The 15,673-nt window shown below is 46.4% G+C and overlaps 1 protein-coding gene across 19 annotated transcripts in view; it reads right to left on the bottom strand.

Moving 5' to 3' along the window:
* DAB2IP (DAB2 interacting protein) overlaps nucleotides 1-15,673 on the bottom strand; it is a 347,539-nt gene that overhangs the window by 85,390 nt on the left and 246,476 nt on the right. Inside the window, exon 1 of one of the 19 annotated variants that reach the window (XM_048823319.2) lies at nucleotides 7,710-7,844. The exons of the other annotated variants lie outside the window; for them this stretch is intronic. The gene's annotated coding sequence lies outside the window, so the exon portion shown is untranslated. Of the gene's footprint in view, nucleotides 1-7,709; nucleotides 7,845-15,673 lie in introns of those variants that run through there. 19 annotated transcript variants of the gene reach the window in all.

Genomic DNA, 15,673 nt, shown 5'->3' with positions numbered 1-15,673 from the left:
CAATTGTGGTGGTATCTAATAATGTGTCCCCTGGGAACTGCACTAAGATGACCATCAAACACATTTCACACAGGACGTCAAGCAGCCCTCAGAAGCTAATAATCTTTGGTCCTTACTGATTTGGGCCGGATTAGAACCAGCGATTTAGAAACAAAAGGCTGTAAATCCCATTAGCAATCCTCTAAACTGTCCACTCAACCTGGAGCACTCTTGCAAGTAAAACTGATCTTTAGGAACTGAGCCAAGTCTCACTGTGATTTTCCAGTAGTTTGTGGCAATTTAATACTATTTTCGAAGAAAAGGGGCCCACATCCTTATTCCCTGAATGATTCTGCAAAGTAACTCTAATGCACCTAGATCGATCAAGTTAACCCCAGCTGCGAGTGCTAGAGAGAAATATCTGGAAACTGTGGAGCTGATAGCATAAACCATTAACCAACTGCTAAAGAACTAACCACGGTGACATTTATATTAAGTCTTACTTTCTATAATTTAGGGAAAAATGTAGGAAATCTAAGCAATCAGACTGAGGCTCAAATTCTTAGTGTGTGTAAAGTTCCGGCAATATGAACTCAGAATTCAATAAGCACATATTGTATGTATATATACACACACATTACCAAGCCATGAATCTGTATTGCTGTTCTCCCAGTTTAGCAAACATTGCAACAAAATCAGTCAGAAGTTGCAGGTGTGGGCATGTGTGTAGAAGTGCACGTGTGTAGTGGAGGGAACCTGAGGGGGGAGAACTTTTCATGTTACATTGTTATTTAACAGTGGTTTGCTTCAGAATATCATCTACATATATTTAAGCAATGAAGGACACTACAATAGGACTATGTTATGTCATTATCAAATTCAACAGCGTTCACATTATACCCATAGTTTACGGCACCGTCATACATTAAGAAACTGTACAGTCATTGGGATTTTTTCATAAAAATAAAAGTGGCCGGGGGTCAGATTGCACCGGGGAAAGTTACCTCACCATTGAAGCAACCCCTCCAGGACAGGCATGAACACTGCTTGGGCAGGATCTCCCAGGACAGTCTGACACCATTCACCAGCACAAGAGTCTCACACACACACACAATTAAAAATCAATAAAGGCTACTCCCCATGTTTCCCGTAACCCTCTGAAACTTGCCGCTGTCCAGACTGCCTGCTACAAGCAATGAATGCTTTGTAGAATGTGGACATATACTGGATGTCTGCAAAGGGCACAGTACCCTTTCATTTTAATACCCTCTTCTAGTGAAGGAAAATTTGTCATGTCCTTTAGTGGGTGACATGACATTTGCTGCAGGGATCCATTTACTGGCAGCTGTTTGTAACTCCCTGTCTTAGTGCCCATGGTTGTGCAGGCTTCCCTTCTGTGTGAACAGTAATAAGAAATTCCCGCTAATGCCATGAACTGCCTGGCTGACTCACTGCAGAGAGGGCACTATTATTCTTACTGAAACAATAATTCTGCTGTCCTGGTCACTTGGGAGAGAGAATAAAAGCCAGCCACATGCACATTAAAGATGAAGCAGCTGAGAGGTATAATGTTTTCACAGCTAACGCACAAGAGGCCTGGAATGCTTGGGCTGAGCCTGCTCTAACTGAAGAAGGGCAGCAATTTGAGAACAAAAAAATAATTCTGACTTCGGAGGTTGGGAAAAGCGCAGGATTAACAATGGTGCGGTGTGAAGGCCACTCTAATCAGAGAGCTGGTGCAGCAGGGGTAGCATCTGTGTGAGCCTTCTGCACTTACTACTCTGCCCTGGGCCTAGGAGACACCTACCTCTAGCCTGAAGGGACAGTTCTGTCACCACCCTGCAGAGGAACCACTTGTGAGCAAAGTCGTCTCACAACGGGCACGTGATCATACAACGTGCTGCCAGTTCGGAGGGACAATTGCAATGCAGATATTCCTAGCACGTCTCCAATATTTTAGATAGTTTGGAAAGAGCTGGCTGAGGAGCTTGCTGGACCGTTAATGCTGATTTTCAATAAGTCTTGGATCACTGGGGAAGTTCCAGGAGACTGCAAGAAAGCTCATGGTGTGCCAATATTTAAAAAGGGTAAATGGGATGACCTGGGCAATTATAGGTCTGTCAGCCTGACATTGCTCCCGGGCAAGATAATGGAGCGGCTGATACTAGACTCAATTAATAAAGAATTAAAGGAGGAGGATTAATTAATGCCAATTAACGTGAGTTTACATACACTAGATCCTGTCAAACTAACTTGATATTTTTTTTGATGAGATTATAAATTTGGCTGATAAAGGTAATAGTGTTGACGAAATATACTTAGACTTCTCTAAGGCATTTGAATTGGTGCTGCATGACATTTTGATTAAAAAAATAGAATGATACACAATTAACATGGCACAAGTTAAATGGATTAAAAATTGGCTAGCTAATAGGTCTCAAAATGTAACTGCAAATGGGGAATAGTCACAGAGTGGGTCTTTTCCAGTGGGGTCCCTCAGGGATCAGTTCTTGGCCCTACATTATTTAACATTTTTATCTACAGCCTGGAAGAAAACAAAAAATCATCACTGATAACGTTTACAGAGGTTACTAAAAATCAAGAGACAGTCAGGTCCCTGATTCAAAGCAATGTGATCATTTGGTAAACGGGGTACAAGCAAACAATGTGTGTTTTAATACAGCTAAATGCAAATGTATCCATCTCAGGACAAAGAATGCAGGCCACACTTACAGAATGGGGGACTCTACCCAGGGAAGCAGTGACTCTGACAAAGATTTGGGGGGTCGTGGTGGAGAATCCAGTGAACACGAGCTCCCAGTGCGATGCTGTGGCCAGAAGAGCTAATGCGATCCGGGGATGCATAACTCGGGGAATCTCAGCTCGGAACAGAAAGATTATTTTACTTCTGTACTTGGCACTGATGCGACTACTGCTGGAATTCTGTGTCCAGTTCTGGTGTCCACAACTCAAGAAGGATGTTGATAAATTGGAGAGGGTTCAGAGAAGAGGCATGAGAATGATTAAAGGATTAGAGATCATGCCTTTATAGTGACAGAGTTCTTCAAATCTACCTATTTAGCTTACCTCTAGTGATAGAGTCAAAGAGATCTATTAGATTAACAAAGAGAAGGTCAAGGGGTGCCTTGACTACAGCCTATGTGTCTCTACATGGGGCACAAACATTTAACAATAGGCCCGTCAATCTAGCAGAGAAAGGTATAATGCAATCCAATGGCTGGTAGTTGAAGCTAGACAAATTTACACTGGAAATAGGGTGTAAATTTTTGCCAGTGAAGGTAATTAACCATTGAAACAATTTACCAAAGGTCAAGGTGGATTCTCTATCACTGGCCATTTTAAAATCAAGATTGGACGTTTCTCTAAAAGTGATGCTCTGGGAATTATTTGGGGGAAGTTCTGTGGCATATGTTATACAGAGGTCAGTCTAGATGATCACAACGGTGCCCTCTGGCTCTGGAATCTACGAACAGCTATGTAAAACAGGTACAGAACTTCTTGTTGTCAGAGCAACCCATGAAATGACCAGAGCATCTGTAAATTCATCCTCTTCCCTTCCTCATTTTCAGAAACTGAGACCACGATAGCCCCCAGCCACCTAACCAAGCAGTACAGAGAGTGTTCGTTTGCTGTATGTACACACTTCCAGGACTGGGAGGTGTTTCCTTCAAATCCATCTCCCTACAGTTACATTTTAAAAAATAGCATGTGCACACAGCCAATTTCTTTCTTTAACAACACACGATGTATTCTGGCTCCCATCTTGGTTTACATGAGCAAATCAAATTAGGTTGCTGGGCTTTTATAAGTGCAGCAGATAAATCCACCAGGTCACAGACTTCTCATTGGAGGAACTGTGTCTCCGAACAGCACATTGGGTTTGTTTTGCCACGTGCCTTATTTTAATCCTCTTCTGTGTCTCCAAGGTTCAGTTTAAATGGAAGGGGGGGAAATCTCATAAAATATCACAGCAGCTTTAAAGAGAAATAACAGCATTACCCCTCCTGGCACTGTCCTGGAGGGTCCAACAGAGAGGCAGCCAAAAGCTAGTTATTAAAGAAAAAATGTTTACTGCCCAAGACCAGAGAGAGAGGATTGTTTTTCTAAATAATAAACCTAATGGAACATTTCAGCATTAAGAGATTCTAATGCTCTTGGCGTGACTCTTTAATAAACAGCCAGAATTAGGGATGCTGAACATTATTATTTAGATTGCAGCAATACTCCAAGCTACTGATGCTTTGTGAGTAAGTTTACATAGGGATAAAAAAACCCACGGATGGCCTGGGTCAGCTGGCTTGGGCTTGCGGGGCCAAAAAATTGCCGTGTGGACATTTGGGCTAGACCCTGAGCTCTGAGAAACTGCAAGGGTCAACCGTCAGCAGGACAGCTAACCTGACTGACAATGTGCCAGGGATCGGTAATGGGGTATGGAGCCTTTCACTTCCAGGTCATGAGGTGAATCTAAGCCTAGCAGGTTAATGTCTGCTGGCGCAGCTCAGCTGTACACAGGAGGGACCATCAGCAGAGCTGAGTCTCTGTGCTCAATTCCAGAACTCGGCCCTCTGCTGAGGCTCCAAACAAGGACAGGGTTTAGGCCTCGTCCACACATGGAGTCATTCCGGTTCGATGTGTGACACTCTCATTATGGAATTTGAGTGTTCACATGGAGTTATTCTGCTGTAGTTAATCTGCTTTAAATCCACATTCTGTCTTATTCTGGAATATTATCTTCCACATGTAGACAAGCTCTTAAAGGGGAAACATCCACATACTATCTCCACAGTTTTAGTTTCAAGCCTCACCTGCCTAATCCACCTGCTGATTTGTGTGTGTTTACAATGATAATTTTCCTGGTTTTTAAAATATTTCCCTCTCCTCTGTTGCTGAAAGGCACCCAACAGGGGAAACTGACTGAGTACAGATAAAGGGGACGAGCCACAAAGTCCTGTTAACTGCACTAAGTAAACAAATGGAGAAGAAGATGGCTTCTCGAATATCTTCCAGTTCCGCTCTTCAGTGTCCCTTGGAACAGCAGCAGGTAAGAAAGGTCCAGAGAGAAGTGTGATTTCTAAGATGAAGGTTCCCCTTTAACACTAGGAGCAGTGCTGGACACAGAGTGAGTCTGAGACTGTCAGACTTAGTTCACGCAGGCCATCCCACTGCCATCAGAGGGTAACATGTTTTGGTTATCTCCCTGCTGGGATCTAGTGGGATCCAGTCTGGTGACCTGGAGGTAAAAGGTTCTGCATCCCATTACCAGTGCTTGGAGCCATCCGGTTCCCCCAGATTTTACTACACCTCCCGGCCAGGTAACTGGTAAACACAGGGAAAATTCATTACCTCAATTCCAAATCACTTATCAAGGTCTAACACTTCTCCCCTCCCACCCACACGGGGGAATCTCTGAGGCTGTTCTGCTGTCCCCTACGTGCACACTACTCCTGTGGGGCGCCCTGCATACGCCAGAGAAGCAGAGCCGCCAGGAAGGGATCTGCTGTGCCGAATGGAGAGGAGACTCTAGCTGCCTCCAGCCTGGGGATTAGGGAATGTTTGTTATGACTGAGAGCAAAGTGGACCACTCTGTGGAATTAATTTGCATCATAAAACAAGAGAAGGATTTTGTCCCTTTGCAGCTGAAAATAAATCAAACCTTATCCTCTTTGACTGGCTCAGTAGTTGTATGGGACCTTCCAGCAACAGCGGGAATGAAGTCAGGCTTTTCTGCTCCTGGAACAGACCCCCTGCTACTGGAGAATCTGCTTTATCGGCAGTAGTAGCACGACTTATGTCCTCTGCATGGGGCATCAGTTAACGGTCAGTCACATAATGAACACATAAATTACATTCAATAGGTCCTGCCCTCATTTTGAGGTGAGCCTCAATTTTAACCAACAGGGAAAATAATTACAACCAGAGGGACTCTATCAATTCAAACAAGGCTCCACATTTTGATTTTGTACAAACAAAGCTTCTCAAAACCCGAGCGACGATGCCATTTTAAAAAATCTTTTAAATTATCTGGGAATGCCTGTTTATTTGCTTAACAAAATATTCCTTGGGAAGGACGGTTGTCGAGAACCTGAAAGTGAAACTCATTATAAACAGTGGAGAAGCTAACTTGATTGGTTTGTATTCTGCAAGGTGAGAGAAATTGCAAAAAGCCAAGAAAGAGCACCGAGAGAGAAGAATAAAAGGGAATTCAAAAAATTCGTTCGGTTTCCATAATGTAAAATGTTATCAGCAACCTAGGGAAATCAACGGCTTTCTTGACAATACAGGACTTGAGACTGGCAATATCCCTTTGAAAGAAACTAAGGGTCTCAACAACGACATATAGAAACACCAGGCCTCATTCTCTTCTCACGCCAGTATAAAGCAGGAGTATCTCCAGTGAAGTTAATGGTATTATCCCTGTGTCCAACTGATGTAAGTGAGAGAAGAATCAGGCCCACCATTCTTCAGAGTGGCACAGCATGGCATGAAGAACTAACAAGTCTCAAATTGCCAAAAGTTACAGGGTGAAATTCTGATCACATTGACACCAGAATGTTCAGGACAAACTCCAGGTATAATGCTGATGTGAAAGCAGAATCAATCACACAGACTTAGGATATTCCATTGCATTGCCAGCCTGCTCTGGAGGTGATGGGGACAGGACCCGGGGCAGGCATAAACGCCCCCGCCCCCCTAGCTATTCACTAGGGTCAGAAGTTGCCATGGAGGGGAGGATGAAGGTTTTGCCATAAATATCCCCCTTACTCACTAACATTATTTTGCTGCAACTTGATTCAAGAGGCAGCAGCAGGATGAGGTGGAAAAAGCAAGCCAGGTCTCTTTCCTTCCAGATTGCCCATGAGGAGAGGAGGCTGGCAAACCACACTTCCCTTTAATGCTAAGGTGTCAGCTCCAGGGCTGCTAAGACAATGATGACGTTTTTAAAAAAGAACAAACATGGGGACCACAGCTGGGACTCTTCTAAAAATAAGCTACTTGGTGGGGAGAAATTGACTAAAAGCAAATTGCAGGCTTGCGTCAAACAATATCAACCACTGTAGTGGTATCACTCTGGGTGAGGTTGCTTCATTCCCACTTCCAGCTCCCGCCATGGACAGTACATCCCCAGGACGTGCTTCCGTGTTAGCACACGACACGTCCCGTCAGTCACCGGGCAGTTCGCTCGTGCCAGTGATGTGCTAACCAACTCAGATGTTTCCTTAATCGGCCTGGGGATTTCTGAATCAAGGAAAGGCTAAACTGCTGCTCACTCAAATACCTCCTTTTGTAACAAACCAACACATTCTAAGTGGGCATTGATTAGCCACTCTCACAGGTAACCTCACAAAGATCTGCTCCCCATCCGGACCCGGAGCCCATCCTGCATGGGGCTGAGCACAGGAGGGGAATGAAGGGCACCCGGCAGTTTGCAGGAACCAGTCCTGAATCTTTAGCTACTCCTTGTTCTGAGAAGCCCCTCCCTCTCGGAGCTGCTGCCTGCTCAGGACTGTACGGACACCTCTACGGACACCGCTTTCTGCAGGCTCTCCATCCTTCGCTATTTCTGTTCGGTGCACAGAAAAGTAAAAGCTTCCCCGCTTCCCAACCCATTCTACGCTGACACCCATCCAGCCAAAGGCTGCTTTCACACTCCCCCCCATGTGTGCACATGGACACACCCACACACAGAGAGAGGTCTCTCAATTCCTTACCAAAAGGCCCAGATTTCCAACTCTTCTTAACTCTGCCACAGCTCCTCTGTCCACCAGGCCAGTTGTCTGGCTTTGCAGAAAGCTTATAAAAATCCACCCTCCGTAAAAGGAACTCCCCACCATACAAACCTCCTGGAGGTTTTTTCCTGTCCCCCTTTCTCGTCCTATCCCTTCCATAGGCATAGCTGAACTGGATATGCAAAAGCAGTTCAAGCTTCAGCTCAGCTCCTGATGCCATCCGATTGGCTGTTCTGTAGCTGGGTAGGAGAGCTACAATCACCATAAATGTCAACATTAGTACAGTTACTGGTGAGCATTGCTGTGCTGGCCTGGCCTGCTGTTCAGAGCACAGGCATGTGAGGACAAAATATACTAACTAATGCACCCTGGAGAAGGCAGCTCCCCCATCCTCCAGGGGAAGCAATTAAACAGCTGGGCAATGGCCTAATGGCACCATGCTCTGACGCATTCGGTTTAAATCAAGGAAAACATTTGGACAACAATATCCTGGGAGCTCTTGCAGCTCTGGAAGCGAATGGGAACAGATCTAGTGATTGGGAAGGGCTGGGGTGACTGTACTCCATTGGGGCCTCAATCAGCTTCTGCTTCCAGCTGGCCGGCTCAGATTCTCTCTGCTCAGTGCCGGAGAGGGCCGCAGGGTCCAGGGCATCTGTTCCAGCAGTCAGCTGTGGTAGAAAAGCAGCTATAGAGCAAGAGCTGCCTGTAGCTTCCCCCACACAGAATTAGCTCCATGAGAAATAATGCAGCCAGCCAAGAGACATGCTGGCCACACACCCACCCTCTGAAATGAGGCCCCTGTAATTCAGAGATGGCATTGTGACCATTAACAACATCTCCTGCAGAAAAATCAGAGATTTCAGAGTAAATCAGAGAGTTTCCCAGAGGAGTCAGGGCAAACCAAGGCTGTGTTGCAACACAATCAGCTGTTTGAAAAATATATTCTCCTCACAGAGGTGCTAACACCACTTCGGATGATTACTGCTGAAAACTAGTTTAGAAACCTAATTTGCTTCCTGCCATTCGTGCTCTTCATTTGCTGCTCCTATGCAGCCTAGCCAGCAAAACCGGCTCAGGGCCTTTCACCTCATTGTGCAACCTATCTGATCTCCCTGCGGCACGTATTTTTAATATACCTGATATCAAGTCACCACCATGTACTCAGAGCCACACGACCGTTGTGTTTGGATTCACGACACCCCGGGAAAGATTTTCGGTGATTTCTTTGCAATAAACCTCATGAGAACATTTCTATTCACGACCGATTCTGTACGACCTTTTACTTTTGCAAAAGCTACGCAGTGTCAACTCCTCCCTGATCACGCCCCTTTATGCTCATTTTGAAAGCTCCACTTTATATTAAAATATACTGGAGAAGGGGGGAAATCCAGCAGCCTCCCCAAAGATGAGGTTGCCCAGTATCTTCCAGCTCTAGGGGATGCATGCAACCAAGTGACTGACCTCCGTGCCAGCCCCTTCAATAGCAAAGGCTGGTGTCTGCGGAGGCCACCAAACCCACCTGAGCCTGACAAGATCAGAATCTGCTGCGCCCACCTAAGAATCCTCCCCGCTTAAGAGCAGAATGTCAGCCAGCAGCAGGGGATGCTCAGGTGAGTGCTCTGGTTGTCTCTGGCTCTCCTGGTTCGGTGAGCCAGGCTCGGGGCTCGAGAAGAACAGGCACACTTGTGGGTTACACAGTACTTCTTGGTTCCCTTCAGACTGGAATAGATGGAAGTAGCTGCTACCAGCCACTCCCACTCCTTTTCAGTTATGCATCTAAAACTGCCAAATCCAGGCACTGCAGAAAATAAGGGCTGGCCTAAAACAAGCAGTGGGTAAGTCAGTGGCGGAAGAGTGCTGGAGCAGGAGAGGAGAGCAAGCAAAGACGAGGGGAGAGAGGTGACACAGTTTGGTACAATGCCCTGGTTTCAGTCCCCCTTCTCCAGCCCACAGCAACACATTTCCACAGCCAGACCGCTGCCGTCATATCGGTGTAGACAGACCCCTCCATTACTCGTCGAGAACAAAGTGAGCCTATTTACGGAACGAAAAACCACTTAATGGCACTGTCCCGAGGGTTATTTATGGGGGTTTCCTTTCCCACCTTTCCAAGACTACAGTCCATGTCTGCAGCAAACCATAAATCCCACAGCCAGAAGCAGGGCTGCCCTCGATCGGGGACAATCCCAGCATCCAGCCGCACCTGCTGCTCAGCACTAGAAGGGCATCTCCGAGCCAAGGGGAGGGTCAATAATAATTAATACTTTGCACTTCGAGAAAGCAGGCTGGAAGCTGGCAGATCTCTGAGAAGGGGCACAGCTCCACCTCCCTGGCAGCAGGTACTTCTTGTTCCTGCCCAGTGACCGAGGAGTCAGATCCCCAGACTTCTCCTCCCGCAGCAACCAAGAAGTTGGGTTCGTTCTTCTGAAAAAGGAAGCAAGCAATCTGACGGTGCAAGCTGTGGACTGGGAACCAGGACTCCTGACTCCTGCCCCCTGCTATGACACTACTCATTCTGGGACATTAGGCAAGTCACTTATGTCCCCCCAATTTCCACTCCTGGAAAAGAGGGGAAATGACTCTCCCCTACCTCAGGGGGCTGGATGCCAGCTTTAATTAATGTGTGCTACAGGCTTTGAGATCACTGGGTGGTGGACACTAGTGAAGGACACAGCATTAGTGTGGGACTCGCGCAAAAAAGTCCTGTTGTCCTTCAGTCTTTGCTGCTAATAAATTCTAGTTGGGCCCTTTCCTTCCTTCCAAAGTAAATGGCCCCTCACCCCATCCTACCAGCCATGCAGGGACAAGCAGCACGCTTAGCAGAACACCTCCAGTCAACGGATTTCACATTGCTAACTGGACAGACAGAGGCCTGTTTCTTCTCGCAGTCTGCACAGGATTTAGCAGGATCTGGGGGTCTGGCCTCCCCGCAGGGTGCTCTGCAGCAGCCTCACCCTTTGCAAGCAGCCGTGGCATGCAGAGGTGGTTTTGGAGTCCTCGATCTGGGTTTCATAGTTCCTATAAAGAAGGGCACCAGGGTCAGCCTTCTTCCCAGGTTTGGATACATTATTGGGGTAGCCAAAAATAACAAAAAGGCAGCTCCAATCAATCATTCCGGCCCCAGCAGCAACCCTAGGATCCTCAGAGGAGCGCGCTAAGTGCTGGTTTCAGCCTGGGAGGTCCCTGGCATCCTGGAGTCACTCTCGCCTGGAAGAAAGGCTCTCTGCAGAGCTTCTGAATAACGTCACTAAAGTGCTCCAAAGGGAGCCCGTGTCCAACCGTCCCCACTCTCATAAAGCTGCAATAAAGTGTGGCGGTTAGTACGGGAGAGCCAGGGGCTTTGCTCACCTTGTTTCCTTCTGCTCCTTATCTCCTGCTTGCTAAGGTTAAGTTACACTTTTACTAACTCGTTATCATTTTGGCATGGCACTAAAATACAAGACCTGGACTTTGGAACAACTCTGGCACCCCCCACAAGCGGAGAGCCATAGCGACTTGGGTCAGCAGAGAGAGGCAGCGAGCAGCCAGGCTGCTCTAGCAGGCCAGCACTCGCACTATTCCTTTTGTGCGCTTGTATGCGATACCAGCCGACCCAGAAGCGGGTCTGAGCAAGCACATGCTTCTCGCCCTGTGTAGCAGCCGGCGCCAGATACGCCTGGTATCTCGCTTGTCATTACAATTCATCGAGATGCAGCAGATCCCCTGATGGTGTAAATCAGCACAAGTCCACTGAAGTCTGCGGATTCACACCAGCCTAGGATCTGGCCCATAGATAGTAGAGTTGGAAAAGGCCAGTTAGGCCCTGGCTAGTCCTCCCCGCTCCACAAACACAGGGCTGTTCCCTGCATGCTACTCAGAGGGACTGGCCAGCTTGAGTCAGTTGAGCCAGGCTCTGAGACTTGGTGCCCTGCGGGGGGGTGGGAGGTGAGGGGGGTGTTATAGTGTAGATGCAACCAGGGCCCTCTAACACATCCTAGACTCAGGAATGTTTTCCTGATACTTATCCCACATTTTCCTTATTTCCTCCACTTAGCTGGGTGTGATTTATGGGCCTAAATTTTGAAACAAGCAGACTGCTTAGAAAGGTGATCCCCAAACTTTTCAGGGTCACACCCGCCTTATCCCTGTCCACCCCTCCCACTCCGGCTGGGAGTGGGGCCGCAACTCCTGGGCCAGAGGCCCCTCTGCACCGCCGAAAGTTCCTCCACTCCCCCCTAGAGGGGTGCGTCCCCCAGTTTGGGGACCTCTGGCTTAGAATTACAGGTTCCAGCTCAAGCAAGGCTAACTTAACCCTTCGTCTTCTAGAGAGCACTACGATGACGGGTGTCTTTCAGCTGAAACCTTAAGAACCGGGATCCTGTTTGGTCAGTGGGCCATTACCTCTGTTCCAGTAATTACTGCCAGGCACCGTGCTTTGAAGAAGCTACACTCAAGAGACCCAGTGCTTACATACTACTGTGATGGGCATTATAGGAAAGCTATACGCAGAGCTATTAGTCATAAAGATCCTCGAGCCAGGATTTATCTCAATATCCTACCGCTAAATTTTCACCTCACCTCCCTGTTGTTAATCATGATGGGTGCTGTAGAGGGCCATCGCCACCCATTTCAGCAGGGTTAGATGCAGTTGTAAAATACTCTGGCAGCTATTATTATTACTGCTGCTGCTAATTAAACCCCACTCTTCCTTAGCACTTGCACCATCCAAATTACTTAAAGACTTCCATTAGTCATCCACTAATCTTCTTATTGTTTAAAAGTGCCCTAAGACCAAAGTTTTGCCCTTGTTCACCATTAACAGGTATTCGTCACATAGCTCATGATTACAGAGAGTTCCATCTCTTCTGAGTGACCTTTCCAGCTGCTCCTGTGTTTACTTTTCTCCAGGTCATTAAAGCCAGAGTCCACTCATTCTGTATTGGCTGTGATGTCTGGGCTTTATGATGACTCCATCCATTCACAGAGGAAGCTCAATCACCTGACCTGAGTGGTTAAAGCTGGGAGAGGGGGGTTACTCAAGTTACTTCCATTCCTTTTCAGGAGTTCAGACTAAACTCTTGCCAAAAGCCAGGAAAAACACAACATTCTTTTTAAAAAGCTCAACCAATCCTGTGCTCGTCAGTATAATGCAAACCAGTAGAGTTTCTCACATTTGCAGGGCTGAGTACAGCCGTGTTTTATTGAGGTGTCAGGCTGTGTACTCTTGGCACTGTAGGGCTGATCACAAGTACTAGGGCCGTATGCATTATGCTGCAGTTATAGGGTTGGCTCATGAGTTCTGAGCTGCATTATCACAGGGACGTTTTTCAAGCGTGTTGGGTGGAACACACTGGTGTGTTAAGGCAGGTGCTGTGACCTAGTGTCCAGAGCACCAGACTGGGACTCAGGAGAGCTGGGTTCTATTCCCATCTCTGCCACTGGTCTGCAGGGTGACCTTGGGCCAGTCACATTCCCTCTGTGTTCCTCAGCTTCGCCAGCGATACAACGGGGATAATGATACTGCCCTTTTTTCGTACAGCGCTTTGAGATCCCCTGATGCAAAGCTCTAAAAGCATGTATTACTACAGGGTCACTTCAGACATCTGTGCTATTGGCGTTAGGCCAACTTCTGACCAGGAATGTGCATACGCTACCCCCTCTGAAATCAGACAGAGCCCTGTGGGAGTGTAGCCTGAGGGGAGGATATTTCCCCCTGGTTTCTAGTTTGGTTTGAAAGTCCCAAGGACAGACTGAGAGGGGAAAACTACCTTGGTCCTACATTCCGGCAGAAAAGTTCAGATGAGAAGCAGCCCTGACTCCTGAACACTGAGGTGGGACTGGCTCAAAGACACAGACCCCGAAACAATGCTCGGGGGAAAACAAGACTATTTCTGTTGCTGCCACTTCTGCCCAGTGCAGCTGGCTGAAGGCAGAAGCTCCTCCAGTCAGGCCTCACCAGCACTCACATCTTGTCATCGTCAGTTCAGTTCATCTAATTAATCTGGGCTACTTACTGCAATCTGTTCAAGTCGGATACAAAGTTGGAGGCTGAGCTGTTTGATCTCCCCACCTGGCAGTTTACAGCTTTGCATCTCACAACCCATGACATATATTCAACACCTGGCAGACAATAAACCAACACACCACGCTTGGCCTGGCACTGCCCAGTACAGGGGGGACAGATGCCATTGGGATGAGCTCCCAGCAGCCCACTGTGGAACCTCACCTGCTAAGTCACAGTGCTAGAGAAATGCCAGCAAATGGCAAAATGACCTTGACTGTGCTACATTTGTTTATTTTTATCTCCCATTCAGTTTCAGATAAATAGTTAATCCAGAGGTGAAGGGCACAGAAAACCACCCAGGCCTTGAAGATTAGGGGAACAACAGCAAGATAAAAATTATAGATTTTTTAAAAAGATTTCACTCCCTAGCGTTATTAAAAATGTGCCTGATTTGTAGAGATGTTGGGGAGCCACACCTTGAACACAGTTGACTTCAGCTGCAGAGTCGTGGGCATAGGCGCCTACTCTGTGGGTGCTCTGGGGCTCAAGCACCCACAGAAAAAAAACAGGGGGTGCTCAGCATCCACCAGCCACATCCGTTCGGCAGGGCCTCTGATCAGCTATCCAGCGGCTGGCGGGAGGCACTTGGGCAAAGGCGGAAAGCAGAGGATGGGGAGGTGCAGGCAGGGGATGGAGCAGGGGAGGAGCACCCACTGGGAAAAATAGAAGTCAGTGCCTGTGGTTGTCCGCCATTCTGAAAATCAGGCCCTGAATCAAAGTATATTTAATCTGAAACTATCTTTAGCCTGCGACTGATGCCGCTTTACTCTCTGCACTTGTTCCGCATGGAATGTGGAACTAGACTGGTAAGTTTCTCTTTCTGTTTCTAAACAATTTCACTTTCAGTTAAACTGCACTACCTCATTCACAAGCACTAAGCTTTTGTGTTGGGTCTCCAGCAAACAAAGGGAAACTGAAATGAACAAGAAACCTTCTTTCAGTGCAATTTCATTTGTTAATCATTAATATTTTTTACTTCTATCAGGTTTTGTAAATCTCTTTTTCTCCTAAACCCAGAGCCTGAACTTGCAAATATGTGCTACCATGCACTGTTGCTTACCATGGCTTCAGTGATCCGAGGCACAGAGAAGCACAGTTCAAGCTGGATCCATCGTATCAATTTTAGGATCAATTGAAGGATCCATCGTATCAATTTTAGGTCTAAAACACTTGACAGTAGCCTTTTAAAATCATACGATTTGGTTACAGCAAATACAAATGAACTTATTAGCATCTAAACAGCATTTTACACTGCTTTATCTTTCTTAATGAAAATATTTGCATATATAAAACCCAGGGTTTTACAGGCAGCAGCTGAACTTGGAGATTGTTCCATGAAACTAAATGTATTTCCACCTCTCCTTTGTTCCTTAAAAAAATACAAAAATCTTTAAAAACCAAAATAAATAAGTAAAAGGAAATGTATGAGTCATCCTATTTGACACTTCTGATGGTTCCATTACAAAAGATAATCATTTGCTCCACTCATCAGTTGCTATATATGGAGAACAATGCCTTTTCATCAGAAATGAAAAGCAATCAATCAGTTATTCCCCATGACATTTGTGCTGGGACTATGATGCTTACGTTCTCCAAGACCCACTTCTGATCTTTTTCATTATTATGTTTTTAATGAAACCATCTTCTAAAGGGAAATAAAAAGTGAGGAGTTTATTTGACTGTAAGCATCTTATCCATGCAGGCCCACACACCACAAAGCCAGCACTAGCAGATACAGCTAATTTCTTCCAATTGCCTGTCTGCATCATAGCCAGATAGACCGCTTGTACCTTTTATGGGTGTAAAGGACACCCCCCTCCTTATATGAATTCTGAAGTTCTTCCCTTCAAATGGAAGGAGAAGATTCAGATCTATTAAGTTTGTTATTTTCAACATTATTTTC

Source organism: Caretta caretta, chromosome 16, assembly GCF_965140235.1.
Source record: "Caretta caretta isolate rCarCar2 chromosome 16, rCarCar1.hap1, whole genome shotgun sequence".
NCBI lineage: Eukaryota > Metazoa > Chordata > Testudines > Cheloniidae > Caretta > Caretta caretta.
Note: the sequence above shows the minus strand (reverse complement) of the source record. Positions and strands in the feature narration are given on the sequence as shown.